Genomic DNA, 16,778 nt, shown 5'->3' with positions numbered 1-16,778 from the left:
AACGTAAGTGCATAAGGTTTGCTGGCTACAGCTAAGCAGAGGCCTTAGTCTCTCCCCACACCCCCCACTCCCAACTACCATGCTGGTGAACATAGAATTGAAGACCAAGATTTCAGTACCAGAGGGACATAAGGGACTGCTGTGTACTTTGCTTTATAGAAATGTGCTCACGCCTTCCATTTCAGATGCAGTGCTGCAACCCAAGAGTTTCATTATTCTCTGCAAAGACAGGACTGGGCAGCTCTATCTTAAAAATAGAGGAGGTAGAGTATACTTTATGATTAACTCATTGTGGTGCACAGACATGATGGTTCTATCCTAATCCTTACCCGGCCTGGAACTTCTAAGCTTCTATTTTATCTGCTGAAGAAGCCATTTTGGGAGCGGTGTACATTCCACCCCTGGGCAAGGTCAGGCAGGCATCAGAGAACTGAGCACTGTAATCAGCAGTTACGAAACAGCACACCTGATGCCTTCTTTATAATTGTGGGGCTTTTCAACCAGGCCAGCTTGAAGAAGTCTCTGAACAACTATCACCTGTGGAACCAGAGGAGCCGACACACTTGACCACTGTTAAACGGCCATCAAGAACATTTACAGTGTCATCCCATGCCCACAGTTTGGGAGGTCCAGTCATTTGGCTGTACTCCTTGTCCCAGCATACAGACAAAGACTAAAGACTGCAACACCAGTGGTGAGGACCAAGAAGCTATGGTCAAGGGAGGTGGGGGAGCACTTGCAGGATTGCTTTGAGTCAGTGGACTGGATGATATTCAGGGTTTATCTTTGGATCAGAATGAATATGCCAGATGGTCACAGACTTCATCAAGACCTGTCTGGATGAGTGTATACCTTTGAGAACATACCAAACACACCAAAACCAAATGCTGTGAATGAACCAAGAGATTTGTAGTTTGCTAAGGGCTAGATCTGGGGCATTGAAGACTGGTGATCCAGAACTGTACAGGAAGTCCAGGTATGACCTAAAAAAGGCAATGTTAAGAATAAAAAAAAAAATTCGATTTAAGTTAGAGACAGAAGCAGATGTGCATCAGGTCTGGCAGGATTTGCAGGCCATTACTTCCTACAAGGCAAAACCTAATATGAATGGCTGTGATGTTTCACTCCCGGATGAGCCGAATGCCTTTTATGCACACCTTGAAAGGGAAAATAAAACCATACTTGTGCAACTCCCAGCAACACCTCGTGACCTGTCTTGGAGGCTGACATCAGAACATCCTTCAAGAGGGGTTATCCTTGCAAGGCCTCAGGCCCTGATGGTATAGCTGGTAGGGCACTTAAAACCTGTGCCAACCAACTAGTGGGAGTGTTCAAAGAAATCTTTGATCTGTCAGTGCTGCAGTTGGAGATTTTCTGCTTCAAAAGGGTGAAATGCATACCAGTGCCCAGGAAGAGCAGGGTGAGCTGCCTCGACAACTATCACCCAGTTGCACTCACATCAGCTGTGATGAGGGGTCGGTCATGGCCAGAACTAACTTCTGCCTAAGTAAGGACTTAGCCCCACTGCAATTCACATATCACCACACTTGGTCTACAGTGGATGCAATCTCGCTGGCTAGGATCACCTGAACAATAGTAATACTTGTGTCAGGCTTCATTACAGCTCAACGTTCAACACCATCATACCTCAGTACTAATCGACGATCTCCAAAACCAGCAGAATTTCAAATGGTGACCAGGAGGCACACAGGAGTGAGAGTATTGTTCAGGTCTTTGACACAATTAGAGAAGTGAAGATAATGTTTTTTAGAAAATGAAATTAAATTTTGATAATAAAAAAATTAAAAGTAGCAGTAAACAGTAAAAAACTAATCAACTCAATATTTGGTGTGACCACCCTTTGCCTTTAAAACTGCATTTCTTTTAGATACACTGTCGCACAAACTTCGGCTGCCTCACTTCCTTCTGTCTCTCCAGGTAATCCCAAACAGCCTCTGATATTCAGATCAGGGCTCCATGGAAGCTATGGCACTCCACTCTTTAAGAACATAGAACAACACAGCACAGTACAGGCCATTCAGCCCACAATGTTGTGCTGACCCTTAAACCCTGCCTCCCATATAACCCTCCACCTTCCTTCCTTCAAGAAGGAAGGGAGACAGCTGAAAGGAATTTATAGGTCAGGTAGCCTGACCTCAGTGTTTGTTAAGACGTTGTCCATTGCTAAGCATGTGGTTTTGGGGTTCTTAGAGGCACATGATAAAATAGGCTAAAGTCAGCATGCCTTCCTTCCTCCTTGGAAATCTTTGAGGAAATAACAGACAAGATAGACGAAGGGGAGTCACTGGTTATGTTTTACTGGGGTTTTCAGAAGGCCTTTGACAAGGTGCTGCACATGAGGCTGCTAAACAAGAGGACATGATATTACAGGAAAGGGAGGATGCAAGCATGGATAGAAAATTGGCTGACTGGCAGAAGGCCAGCGGGATTTCTGTATGACTGCTGGTGACTAGTGATAATCTGCAGGAGCCGGTGTTGGGACCACTTCTTTTTAAGTTATATGTCAATGATTTGAAAGATGAAATTGATGGCTTTGTGGCCAAGTTTGCAGATGATACATAGATAAGTGGGGGAAAGGACTAGTAGTGTTGCAGAAGCAAATGATATTGAGGAGGTAGGGAGTACCATTCAGGAATCAATAGTATTTGTAAGCAAATTAATGATCAAATTTTCATTCAGGTCCTTAGTTTTCTTTAAACTAACAGCTCTTTCAGGAATGTACTCTGAGTGTTAGTTTGTCTGCAGGTCTTACTTTTGCATGATTGGCTGGGGAGATCAGAATCCAAATTGTCATCTTCAACTCACAAACAAGAGAAAATCTGCAGATGCTGGAAATAGAGCAACACACAAAATCCTGGAGCTACTCTTCAACGTTTTTTCTCCAAAGAGTTTCCGCCTGAAACATCGACTACTTTTTTCCATAAATGCTGCCTGGCCTGCTGAGTTCCTCCAGCATTTTCTGTGTTGCTGTCATCATTAACTGCTGATTTTTATTCTTTTAATTTCTGCCTTCAGATATCCAACTCCATTTTGTACACATTGCATTTCATCTTGCTGTATATTTAAAAATGGGAAAACCAAGCAAAAGAATACGCACAAAATACTGGAGGAACTCAGTAGGTCAGACAGCATCTATGGAGGAGAACAAACAGCTGGTGTTTCAGGCCAAGACTTCATCAAGACTGGAAAGGAAGGAAGGACAAGGGAAAGGAGTATGGAGGGGGTGGGGAGAAATTACTGTAAGTTGGAGAAATCAATGTTCATGCCATCAGGTTGGAGGCTACCCAGACAGAATATGCTCCTATAAGCTGAGTTTGATTTATAATGGCAGTAGAGTAGGGCATGAACGGATATGTCAGAATGGGAATGGGTATCCACCAGGAGCTCCTGCCTCTTGAGGCAGAAAGAGTGAATATACTCAATAAAGTGGTACCCCAATCTGTGTCAGCTCTCACCAATGTAGCCTGATCCAGAGTTCCGGACACAGTAGATGACTCCAACAGACTTGCAGATGAAGTGTTGCCTAACCTGGAAGGACTGTTTTGGGGAATGAAGGAGGTGGTAAAGGGGTAGTTGTAGCACTTATGCTTGCAGCAATAAGTGTTAGGAGGGAGATCAGTGAGGAGGAATGAATGGACGAGTGAGTCATGTAGAGAACGATCCCTACGGAAAGCAGAGATGGGGGCTGGTAGGGAAAGATGTGCTTTGTGGTAAGATCTCGTTAGGGATAATGGAAGTTATAGAGAATGATGTGCTGGATATGGAGGCTTGTGGGGTGGTGGGTAAGGATAAGGTGAACATTGCCTGTCATGATGGCAGGAGGTTGGGGTGAGAGCAGATGTGCAGAAATTGGAGGAGATTGGGTGGGGGCAGCAGCAATGGAGGTGAGAGTGAAACCCTATAATTTGGGTTAAAAAAAAGGACATCTCAGAATCTGTAGGATCGAAAGCCTCATCCTGAGAACAGATGCATCAGAGACAGAAGAACTGAGTGAAGCAAGTAGCATTTTTACAAGTGACAGGATGGGGAAAGCTATAGTCAAGATAATGGTAAGTCAGTAGAATTGTAAAATATATCAGTTGATAGTCTGTCTCCAGAGAAGAAGACTGAAATCAAAAAAATGGAGAGAAGTGTCAGTGATGAACCAATTAAATTTGAGGGCATAGCAGAAGTTGGAGCCAAAGTTGATAATCAACGAGCTCAGCATCAGCGGAGGAAGCAGCATTAACACAGGTGTCAATGTAGTGGAGAAAACACTGGAGCGCATTGCCAGTGCAAGCTTAGAACATGGACAGTTCCACATAGCTGACTCTGAGTCAGGCAATAGCTGGGACCCATGTGATTACCAATGATTACACCTTCAGTTTGGAGAATGGAGGAACCAAAGGACAAATTGTGGAGGGTAAGAACCAGTCCCACCAGACGGAAGCAAATGGCTGTGCAGGGGACCTCAATAGGTCTGTTGTCTAGATAGAAGCAGAGAGCTTCCTGCTGGGGGTTGGAAGTGTTATGGGATTGGATGTCCATAGTGAGAATAAGGTGATCCGGGAAAGGAACTGAAAGTGACTGAAGTGATGGAAAGCATGTGAAAAGTGTCATAGGCGTAGATAGGAAGGGAATGAAATGGAGTCCATGTTTGTGAATACCATTTCAATGGGGCAGAAACAATAGGCTGACCGGGACAGTCATGTTTGTGGATCTTAGTTAGGAATTAGAAATGACAGTGTGGGATACAGGAACTATGAGGTTGGTGGCAGTGGGTGGAGGATCTCCAGAGTCGATGAAGTTGGTGATGGAGCAGGAGACAAATGCCTGGTGCTCCTTAGTGTGGTCCTGTGTAAGGACTAAGTAAGAGGAAGTGTCTGAGTGCTGCTGTCTGACCTCAGAAAGGTAGAAGTAAGTCTACCAGCCTACATCAGCATTGTCCTTGATCGATGGTGAGGTTGGAATTAATGCAGAGAGAGTAGAGGGCAGTGCAATCAGATGGAAGAGGGGAGAGGAGTGGTGAAATCAAGAGGGTTGATGTCTTGTTGGCAGTAAGAGATGAAAGAATCTAGAGTGGGCACAAGGCCAGGTGAGATTTCCAAGAAGAGGAAGAAGGTTGGAGATGGGAGAAGGAGTCATCAGTGGGGGTGTGGGATATCCTTGCAAAGAAGTAGGCTCAAAGACAAGGGCAAAGGAAGAAGAGCCTGACATTGTGGCAGGCATGGAAATAACTGAGGTGTGGGGACAGGGGAACAAAGGTAGGGCAGAGCATCCTACGTCAGAAAGGGAAAGTTCAGAGGGGATGATGAAGACACACCAGGAGTTGGAAATATGTTCAGGAGAGGGTAGAGGGCAGAGGTAACCCTTGACACTTATTTATACTTTTCAGGAGGTAATGAACTTTGAGGAAGCCCAACCCTCAAGACAGCAGTAAATATTTGCTAGTTAATTAATTGTATTTGTCTTATTGAATTACGTTAAATCAATAGTTTGTGTAACCCTGAATATCAGATATTCCCTTCCTTAAAACAGAACTTCCAGAATAATCCTGAGAAATGCTCAGGAGATGTGATAATAATTAATAAAGACAGCATGAAAGATAAATTGCAATTTGGAAATAGCCTTTGTTTACTGCATTGTGTAACTCTAATAACTATATTTTTCTCCACATAATACATGAAAACAAGATTGTTTAGTGTGTATTGTTAAGGTGCTGCATACTCTAGGTTTGAAGGAGGATCCAGGAGGAAATAACCAGAGAGGTACCAAGTGTTACGTGTTGCTTTGGAATTTCATGTCAGCATGACTAAGCACTATCAAAATAGTACAGGAAAATTGGAAGAGGAAGAAAATTATTTTCCACAATTTGCAAATACAAAGTGTGTGTGAGAGACAGTGGAGTCCATTGTGCTGTGCCCAATCAATCAACAATACTTTGTAACTGAAAGGAAGGGAGAAAACAGGAGGATTTAGCAGGGATCAAGGCAAGTTGTGCATCAGGCACTTTTGTTGGACTTCATATTAGTAATTGTCACTCAATGTTGCATCAGGATAAAATACTTAGGTGAAATTAATATTTATCTTTTAAAAGGTTTGTCTGAAAATGGCAATCATAACATGACTACCGTCCTGTTGCACTCACATCCATCATCATGAAGTGTTTCGAGAGGCTGCCCCCCTCACTGGACCCCCTGCAGTTTGCGTGCCATCCCTACCGCTCAACGCCATTGCCATCACCCTCCACCTGGTCCTAACCCACCTGGACAAAAAAGACGTACGTTTGAATGCTGTTTATAGACTTCAGTTCAGCATTCAACACAATCATCCCTCAGAAACTGACTGGAAAGCTGAGCCTACTGGGCCTGAACACCTCCCTCTGCAACTGGATCCTAGACTTCCTGACTGTGAGACCTCAGTCAGTCTGGATCAGAGGCAGCATCTCCAACACCATCACACTGAGCACAGAGGCTCCCCAGGGCTGTGTGCTCAGTCCACTGCTGTTCAGTCTGCTGACCCACGACTGTGCTGCAACACACAGCTCGAACCACATCATCAAGTTCACCGATGACATGACTGTGGTGGGTCTCATCAGCAAGAACGACGAGTCAGCATATGGAGTGGAGGTGCAGCGGCTAACGGACTGGTGCAGAGCCAACAGCCTGTCTCTGAATGTGAACAAAACAAAAGAGATGGCTGTTGACCTCAGGAGAGCACAGAGCGACCACTCCCCGCTGAACATTGATGGCTCCTCGGTAGAGATCGTAAACAGCACCAAATTTCTTGGTGTTCACTTGGTGGAGAATCTCACCTGGTCCCTCAACACCAGCTCCATACCAAAGAAAGCCCAGCAGCGTCTCTACTTTCTACGAAGGCTGAAGAAAGTCCATCTCCCACCCCCATCCTCATCATATTCTACAGAGGTTGTATTGAGAACATCCTGAGCAGCTGCATCACTGCCTGGTTCGGAAATTGCACCATCTTGGATCGCAAGACCCTGCAGTGGATAGTGAGGTCGGCTGAAAAGATCATCGGGGTCTCTCTTCCCACCATTACAGAGGTTCACAGTACACGCGGCATCCGCAAAGCAAACAGCATACAAACTCTTCTCCCTTCTGCCGTCTGGGAAAAGGCACTAAAGTATTCAGGCTCTCACGACCAGATTATGTAACAGTTTCTTCCCCCAAGCCATCAGACTCCTCAATACCCAGAGCCTGGACTGACACCAACTTACTGTCCTCTACTGTGCCTATTGTCTTGTCTATTATTGTAATGCCTGCATTGTTTTGTGCACTTTATGCAGTCCTGGGTAGGTCTGTAGTCTAGTGTTTTTTTTCTATGTTTTTTATGTAGCTCAGTGTAAGTTTTATACTGTTTCATGTAGCACCATGGTTCTGAAAAACATTTCTGTTTTTACTGTGTACTGTACCAGCAAGCTAGTTCAGTGGTCATGGCAAATTTCCTGATTTTATGTCAGTTAAACTTGGAAAAAATTATGAAACCTAGCAATAATTGGTTAAATAAATATTTTTCTTACTTCTTTCTAGCTAATAATTAACATGACGCTGGTTTCATTAGTTAGGTTTAGTGTAACTTGTGTGCATGATGTACTACACCAATGTGCAAGCATTTTTCACCTACAACATTAAGGGTGAAGGAGGAGTTCGTTGAGGCACATGTTTGGTTTGGAAATGTGAGTTGGCAGAACCCGGAGCTTTATTTATTTGTCTGTTTGTTTGTTTTTTCAGATACACTGTGGAGCAGGCCCTTCTGGCCCTTTGAGCCATGCCACCCACCATCTCCCCATTTATCCAAAGCCAGTACAATTTACAATCTACTAACTGATATGTCTTTGGACTGTGGAAGGTAACCAGAGCACCCACAGGAAAGCCACAAAGTCTCTGGGAGAATGTACAAACTCCTTACAGGCAGCAGCGAGAATTGAACCCTGGCCGCTGGTAGTGTAAAGTGTTGTAACCATTACACTTGTTTGTATTTAGATCCTTAGCTGAGAATTACATGAGTGCAAATTTCCTGTCTGATCTCCTGACAATGCCTATGATCCAATATGGCTTGTTAAGCTACTGGGGTGACCTTTGGTGAATCCTGGCTGGAAGGAAGTATGTACTTGAAAAACACAAAAAAAAGTGGAGGGTTGAACACATCTTATCAGATAGGTGACAAGTATGGTGCTCAGGCAGATGAGGTTATGTAAACTCGAAATGTTGTTCATGGCCACAGAATGGTTTGACTCAATTATTAGATTGGCTACTGAAAAAGGTAATTTTGAAAGCTAGCCATTAAATTAATCTTAAAATATTGCAACCTATTTATAACTTCTGACTCTGACTGTCAATATACTTAATAATATCTGGGAGTGCTGGATCACAATAATGATTTGCTGTTCAGTTGTTAAATAATTCAGATTAAATTCATGTATGATGACTCAGCTCTAACTTGAGTGTGGTCGAGTAGAACTCATGAGCTGCCTTCTTGATTGATTTGTCAAGAATGAGTTAACTCATTCACCAGTAGATTGAATTAACTTAATCAAAGATGTCTGAACTGGTTATTATCAGATATTACTTGCCCAAGACTAGACTGGGAAATGAAACCTCTTAGCTAAAAATTAAAGGGCTGTATGAAAGATTTGATAGTGGGTTGGTTATTACAAACCTTGGGACATTGATATTGTTCATGGCCAATGACTGCAAGCTGAGATATCCCAGAGCAGAATGAGAGAGGGAGCCACAAGTGGCTGCAACAAAAGAAGATTTTAGTACTCATTTAGTATTCCAAATTGTTCTTGGATTTTAACAGTTAATTCTGCCAATGTTGAAACTGATTGAAATATCAAAGCTTAAAATCTGATCTCACCATCAGGATGTCCCAAATACATGGCTTACAAATATGGAAAAAATTAAACCAAATTCTCCAAAGTCATAAACCAACCAAAGAAATATTTTTTTTGTCCAAATCCTCAAATCCTAGAGTAGTATTGAGGATAGTATCTTCAATACATAGCCTAAATCAGCTCAACGAGCTGCTCACCATCACCTTCTCCAGGGCAGTTGAGATGGAGACTAAATGCAGTCCAACCAGTGAGACTCACATTCCATGAATTAATATACTGACTTTCAACTACATGTGTTCCATGTCTTGTTCTTTCTCTCCCTTCACCTACCAAGAACTGAGAAAGAGAAAACCATAGTCATAGAGAGATGTATTGCAGAGAGGCCCTTCAGCCCATGAAGTCTGTAACAACTATCAACCCTCCATTCACACTACATTATTCAAATGTTTACTCTCCCTACATTTTCTTCACACACCCCTCCTGATCCTACCACTCACCTACACCAGCAATATTTACAATGGCATATTAACCCATCAACCCGCACTTTATTTGGGATGTGGAAGGAAACTAGAGGATCCGGTGGAATCTCTCATGGCCACGTGGAGAGTGTGCAAATTCCACATAGACAGAATACAGGTTTACAATACAGATAGGTAGGACCAATGAAAATCTACCCCATCTTTGCCTCTCATAATTTTATATATTCCTATCATGTCAACTCTCAGTCTCCTTTGCTCCAGGGGTAACAGACCACCTCTATTCAATGTCCTATGTTAACTCACACCCTCCAATCCAGCTTGAGCAATTCATGAATCCATCCTCTTCCCTGTCCTCACATCCCACTGCACATGCCTCCACATTCAATGACTCATTCTCTACAATTTCCACTACTTTCAACAGGTGTCATCACCTGAAATATTTTACCCTTCCCTCTTCCAGCATTCTGAGAAAAACTTGCTTTCACAATCTCCTGATTCAGCCTTCCATCCCTTCCAGTAAGTACATTTCTTTCACAGCATCTTCCCACACAGTTGCAAGAATACCTTACTTGTCCTTTACCTCTTCTCTTCCCACCCACAATTTGCTTCTTCTCCAACAAAATTAAAATATGTTCATTTTCAAGCTTTTTTCTTTCTCTGTGGATGCTGACTGAGCTGCTGAGTAATTTCCAACATTTAATTTTTATTCTGTTCTTATTGTTAAGGCCCAACCTTTATTTCTGTCCTTTGGACGATGTCTCTGCCACCTTTCTGGCCAAATGCTCTTTGCACACATTTTATGTGAAAACTCATTTACCTACAGTATACACCAAAATATTTATCTTTCCTATCTATTGTTATCCCATGATAGCTTAAATCCCCACTGCAAGCTATATATGAGTAAACTCTATATTTTCTGATTATAGTTTTATAAAAATTAACTCACAATCTAAACTCTATCCGAAATTTTTAACACCTAGAAAAGTAACACTAACCATGGAGACTGACAAGTTGATAACCTCAAGAGTACCAATTAAGTTCTTTACACAACCACAGTAGTCCGGTAGGCAAACCACCACCAAGTATAATGCTACACAATAAATTTCCAATTCTCCTAGATTTATTCTCAGTGAATGGTTAATTTTCTAATTTAAGCTTATTTTCTATCAGCATTATTCTCCCAGAGATAGAGGATCATATCTGCCAGAATTCTCTGTCATAACTATTCTTACTGTACAGATTGGAGAGGACTGGATTTGCTGTGATAGTGTTCATATCCTGTTAACTCCATCTAAACTCAATTGTGGTGAAGTGTCATTTGAGTCAGTTAATAATAGCATCTGCAGACGATTGAACTGAAGAACACCCAAGCAAAGATCAGGGCCTTTGGGACGGGGTGAAAATTAGAGGGAGATCAAAGGAATTAAACTGATACATAACAATTTCAAGAATAGCATTGTAAAAAGTAAATTTATGATTAGGATTTATCCTTCATTACTGTATTAATTAAATGGTGTTTATTAATTAGAACATGATTATTACGGTGATTTTTTTGCTTTAAGTTAGTTAATATTTTTCAATAGTAAATAAACATTGGTATAGATTAAAATTTATCAAAATGCAAAGTAATTTTATAGATGTTGATGTAAATATATTCACAATTAATCTAATACTTAATTTGTTATTATCCTATTCATTATCCTATTAATTAAAATAATTTTACCCATACATCCCAGAAGAATATCTTATTACCCTAAATACCCTCAGAAATAAAGATTTCCTGAAAGACGTTGCTTCCACGTTTGGTAATAAAATTGCCCCTGAATAAACATCATCAATTATTGCACTCTTCCTTGATAATATATATGTCACAATCATCAGTCAGCATCAGCCGTCAGATGGCCATAGCTGTGTTGGGGAGCGGGTGCCCCAGTAGGGTCACATTCAAAAGAGCGGGTTTGGTGTCATCAAACTCTCTGGTCATGTCTGCTGACCACTCAAGCATGCAATTAGGGGCACTGCCGTTAAGGGCACTATACCAGGGGAGCATAAGTTCAGCAGCTCACAGAATGAAATGTTAGAAAGTCACCATACCTAAAAACTCTTGCAGTGCTTTGGTAGTGTGGAGCTGTGGAAAGTCCATAATAGTGGCAACCTTGGATAGTGGCAGAGTCACATCTTCTGTAGAGATGCAGTTGCCAGGAAAGCCACTAGCAGACAAACTGAAATGGCATTTAGCAGAGTTAATAATCAGTCCATGTTGGCTTAAGTGCTTGTGAAGGAAAAGTATGAAAACAAGTGGACTAAATGCCCAACACTAACTGAAGAGAGAGAAACAAGGTGAATATTAATTAAACAAATGAAGCTTCTGTGTATCTAACACAACCTTGTGTACTGTTCACATTAAAAATTATGATTAATGGACCATAACTTTTCCAGCCAAAGTCTTGTTTTAGGCATTGATGAATAAAGTTAGTTTACTAAACACATTTCCAATTCAGTTCCATGTTGCTTTCTGCTAAATATTCCTCTCCATTTCAACAGTCACATAATTGAATTTTATTACTCTATGTTAGTGGTTTGCCATGAAAGATTGATGTAAGATGACCATCTCAAATGCAACAATCTGAAGGCTGATCATGATAATAACCCAGGTATTTGATATAGCAATCTGAATTTGGGGGGTAGATTATCAACTTCATGTTTCAATGAAACTGATTCTACATCTCTTTCTTTAATAAATGACATGACACAGACTGATGAAATACAAATTTGTATTTAACAATAGATCCTCTGTATGCCTAAGATTGCTTGATGTTCCCAAATCTTTATGAAGGATTATTGAACAAAACAATGGTCACAGTAAGCTGACAAACTATTAGGCAATTGAAGGTAAGCCAATCATTAAATTTACTGACATCATTGAAGAAAGTAGTACTTGTTGTGAAACTTTGCAGTAGTTTGATTTAAGTATAGGTTTATATCATTATAATACATCCTGGCACTGAAAAGCAGAGTTTGAAGTACAATTACTAGGAGTGGAAGGGAATCTGTGGGAATCCAACTTGATCAGAGAATTTCATTAGGAAGTCAGGCATGTACACCACAGTGTGGGAATGAGGGAAGATGGGAGCAGATCAGGGAACTGGCAGTAGGCACCCTGTTCTAATCCTAATGCTCCATCATTCAGACCAGAATAGAGAACATAAAATTAGTAAGATACCGTGCAGCTTAATAATTAAAGCCAATGGATCTGAAGATATATAAAGGATCACCTATATGTTGAAATATGAGAGCATAGAAGTTACACCCCATGTAGGTCTTTCTATCTGTAATCTACACCCAAAGACAATTTAGCCGGAAACCTAAAATTAAATAAATTGTGAACTACTCCATTGTGATAAAATGTGTATGATTCACCAATGACCTTCAAGGAAGGGAAACTACTGTGCCTGCCTAAACCTTTCACTTCAGGGTGATTAAGTATTTTCACTGATGCCCATAACCTTTGAACAAGTAAATTAAAAGAAAATGGCACACAAATATACACATAGAAATACAAGGGCAGCTGGCACAGCTCTGTTAACACAGTTCAATGTTGACCCCCAGTCCTTCTACAGAGTTTGCATATTCTCCCTGAAACCATACCAGTTTCCTCTGGGTGCTCTAGTTTCTTCCATACCTTCAAATTGCACTGGTTTGTTGATTAAATTGCTGTCGTAAAGTTCCCAGAGCACATAGGTCATTGGTAGAGTTTTAAAGGAGTTGATCAGAATCTGAGGAGAATGTATTAGTACAGGATTTGTGTAAAAATGGTAGCTGATGGTCAGCATGAACCCAGAGAACTGAACTCTGTGTAGAGATATAAATTTATTTTGTAGTTGAAGTGGGCTGCCCATATGTAATCCTTCAATTTAGTTTAACTTGAAGTATTATCTTTTTTTCTATTTAAATTCAGTTTATTTCATAAGTAGCCTTTGAGTCATAAGTTGGTGGTTTCAAGTCCCACGCTGAACATAACATTTTAGTTGACACTTCAGAGCAATAAAGAAACATCATTTTCAAATGGTCCTTAAGTCAAGGTCCTACATGCCTTTTCAAGTGAACAGAGAAATCTATGGAAGTTTTTCTTATCAATTAGCAAAGCATTCTTCCCCTGTCATGTCTGTCATTTTGCCCTCAACAAATACAGCTAAAGTTGATAGGCTGATTGTGTAACTCATTCTTTCAGGAGCTGAATTACAGAATAAGGCAGCATTGTTTATCCATTAAAAACAATGGTGCCATTATTAAAGTAAGTTATTGGATGTTAAGTGCTTTGTAATATTCAAAGAATGTACAATTTCTATCCACTTAACAAAATATTTGTTTCCTTTAAGAACACAATATCTGAAGGGATTTAGAGATCTGTGGACTCTTCAATTCAAGAATAATTGTCATTCAAGCATACACAAATACCCATGAATACAGCCGAATGAGACATCATTTCTACGGGGCCAAGGTGCAGAACACAATACCAACAGTCACACACAGCACAAAACACACATAACATGTACAAGATAGCAAGCACATAAAGGTATCAGTCAGATATGGCCATGCAACCAACATAGCAAACACTTATAGTGTGTTAGTAAAATACAACCATGCAGTCCAGACCCTGAGTCCATCACTGCTGCAGAGATCTGCAGTCAACTACGACATAGCTTGTCTTCTGCCGAGTGATAGGGGCGGTGGGGGGGGGGGGGGGCGCGGGAGAGCAGCAACTCCAGTCTAGATGCTGCCACACGCTGCATCCAGATCTTTCCAGTATCCTTCTTTCTGTTCTCCTTCAGCTTGGCCACGACTGCTATCAACAGTTACCTAATGCAGTCGATGATAAGCTCAATAATGGGAGCTCTTCCTCATCCTTTTTTAGGCCTGGGCTCCTGACAATGTTTAACTCTAGGGCTGAGGAGTTAAGGATGAATTTTTTTAAATTCCTTTATTAATTGCTTATTCCTGATTGCCCATTCTAAGATGCTTCTTGGTCAATGTATTTCAACAGGTAAGGATAATTTTACAGCGCCAGTGGGTAGAAAATTCTACCATTCAGAGCCAGCACCAGCGAAAAGAGTAGTGAGATATTTCCAAGTCAGTGTAGTGTGCAATTTAAGAGGAGCATTTTTAAATGGTTGCATTCTACTGGACCACCTTGTAGCATGAGCCGAGCATGGAAGCTGGGACATTATGTTGTAATTGTAGAAGATGTTGATGAAGCAGCATTTGGAATATTGTATTAAGTTTTGGGTCAATGTTCTATAGGAAAGATATCATTAATCTGAAAAGAGCATAGAGAAGATTTATGATGTTGCTGTGACTCAAGTGGCTGAGTTTGGAGAAAGGTTGAGTCTTTTTCATTGGACAATAGGAGAATGAAGAGTGAGTTTATACACACAATGGCCACTTTATTAGGTACACCTGCTCATTAATGTTGAACTAAAAGCAAAAGTGAAGATGTGATTGGTGTAATCTTACTTGCCATAAAGAGTTTATTTCATTTTCCAAAGTTCTCTGCAACACCTGCTCTGATGATGCTGCATTTACATACTTTTTAAAAAAAGATTTAAATCTCTAGCTTACCTTTCATTCAATTAACAATGCCCCTCCATCTGCAATAGGATCCTCAGCTGCATCTGTTGCACTGCACTGCCTGCAAATTTGCTTTTAGCACAATAGAATTTGTCTTCCCCAGAGCTCCCAGTAGACCACTTTTCAATTCATTGGATATTTCTGATACCACCAATGCAATGTACCATCCAACAGGTCCATCATTCTTCTGGCTCCTCTGCATTATCCAATCACCCTTAACAGCTGCCCCTGTTACCATGTCAACAAAAATGACATAGAAGAAAGAAAATGAGCGTCAATTGGTCAATAATACAATGGACCATAAAATCTGGGTTTGGTTTATAAAAAGGAAGAAAGTAGCTGAAATAAATGTTGACTCTTGAGAGGAGGAGATTGGAAAACTAATAATGGGAAGTCTAAATAATTATTTTGGTTGGGAATTCACAGCAGAAGATACTAAAACAACTCAAAAAATAATAAATTATCAATATGTTATAAAGGAAGAGAGAAATAGCTTCTATCTCTGAAGAAAAATGTATTGGGCAAATAAGTTGGACAAAAGACCTGGATGATGGCTTTTATTCTGTGGGGTCATAAAGGAAACGATTGAAAAGATAACAGGTGTTTTAGTTACAGTTTACTGAAATTTTCTGAACTCAGTGAAGTACTACAGCAGGAGTGGCAAACCTATGGTATGCATGCCCACAATAGCACCCGCAAAAATTTTGTCAGCTGGCATGATTCATTAAAACTGGCTGTACCAGCCATGTCTCTGATCTCTAATTGTTTTAGAACAAAGAACATAGAATAGTACAGCACATTACAGGCCCTTCAGCCCACAATGTTGTGCCGACCCTCAAACCCTGCCTCCCATATAACACCCCACCTTAAATTCCTCCATATACCCATCTTGTAGTCTCTTAACTTCACTAGTGTATCTGCCTCCACCACTGACTCAGGCTGTGCATTCCACACACCAATCACTCTCTGAGTGAAAAACCTTCCTCTAATATCCCCCTTGAACTTCCCTCCCCTTACCTTAAAGCCATATCCTCTTGTACTGAACAGTGGTGCCCTGGGGAAGAAGCGCTGGCTGTCCACTCTGTCTATTTCTCTTAATATTTTGTATTCTGTGTTGCACATTTACTATGGTAACTAGCTAGATTAGTGGGGGTGTGGTAAAAGTGAAGGGAGAAGTTACATATTCATGCTTATCTCATGGCAGTTTGTAACTTGGGACTGTGGAGGTCATATCTTTGTTGACTGCTGACATAATGCTCAGTAATGCTAAGTGTAAGTTTGCTAAGAATCAAAATAAGGAATTTGACTCTTTGGAGCAATCACTGCATCTGTGGGTGCATCATACAAGTTTAAAAACTCCAAGGGTTTGCAGGCTACCGGCAATTATTTTCTTTTGATTTTTGTTTTTTTTTTGCTGCTCCACTTGCCTTAAAAAATGATGAAAATTGTAGCCAAGAAAATTAAGAATAACACATCCAAAATGCAGGAGGAACTCAGCAGATCAGGCAGCAACTAAGGAGAGGGATAAACAGTCAACTTTTCAGGCTGAGACCCTTCATCTGGACTGGAACAGGAGGGAGAAGAAGCCAGAATAAAAAGGAATATCTGTGTGTGTTACAAGACTAGGCTGTCACAGGTGAAGCCTACTGCGTGGGGGAGGGGAAACAACATTGACACTGCCCTCACTGACATCTCATCCATTTGCCCACTCCATTCTCGCCCTCCACATCCAGCACGTCAGTCTCAACTTCTGCCATCTTCAATGGGATCCTACCTTTACCTCCTCCCAACTTTCTGCAGGAATCTGTCTCTTC

General features: G+C 41.0%; 1 long non-coding RNA gene across 1 annotated transcript in view; it reads right to left on the bottom strand.

The window, feature by feature from the left end:
- Positions 1 to 11,457: 11,457 nt before the first annotated feature.
- LOC132391530 (uncharacterized) overlaps positions 11,458 to 16,778 on the bottom strand; it is a 5,977-nt gene continuing 656 nt past the window's right edge. Inside the window, exons 2-3 of the long non-coding RNA XR_009511257.1 lie at positions 14,956 to 15,186; positions 11,458 to 11,558 (exon numbers count right to left, since the gene is read on the bottom strand). This is a non-coding gene — a long non-coding RNA (uncharacterized LOC132391530). The remainder of the gene's footprint in view (positions 11,559 to 14,955; positions 15,187 to 16,778) is intronic.

Source organism: Hypanus sabinus, chromosome 3, assembly GCF_030144855.1.
Source record: "Hypanus sabinus isolate sHypSab1 chromosome 3, sHypSab1.hap1, whole genome shotgun sequence".
In the NCBI taxonomy this organism is placed as follows: domain Eukaryota; kingdom Metazoa; phylum Chordata; class Chondrichthyes; order Myliobatiformes; family Dasyatidae; genus Hypanus; species Hypanus sabinus.
Note: the sequence above shows the minus strand (reverse complement) of the source record. Positions and strands in the feature narration are given on the sequence as shown.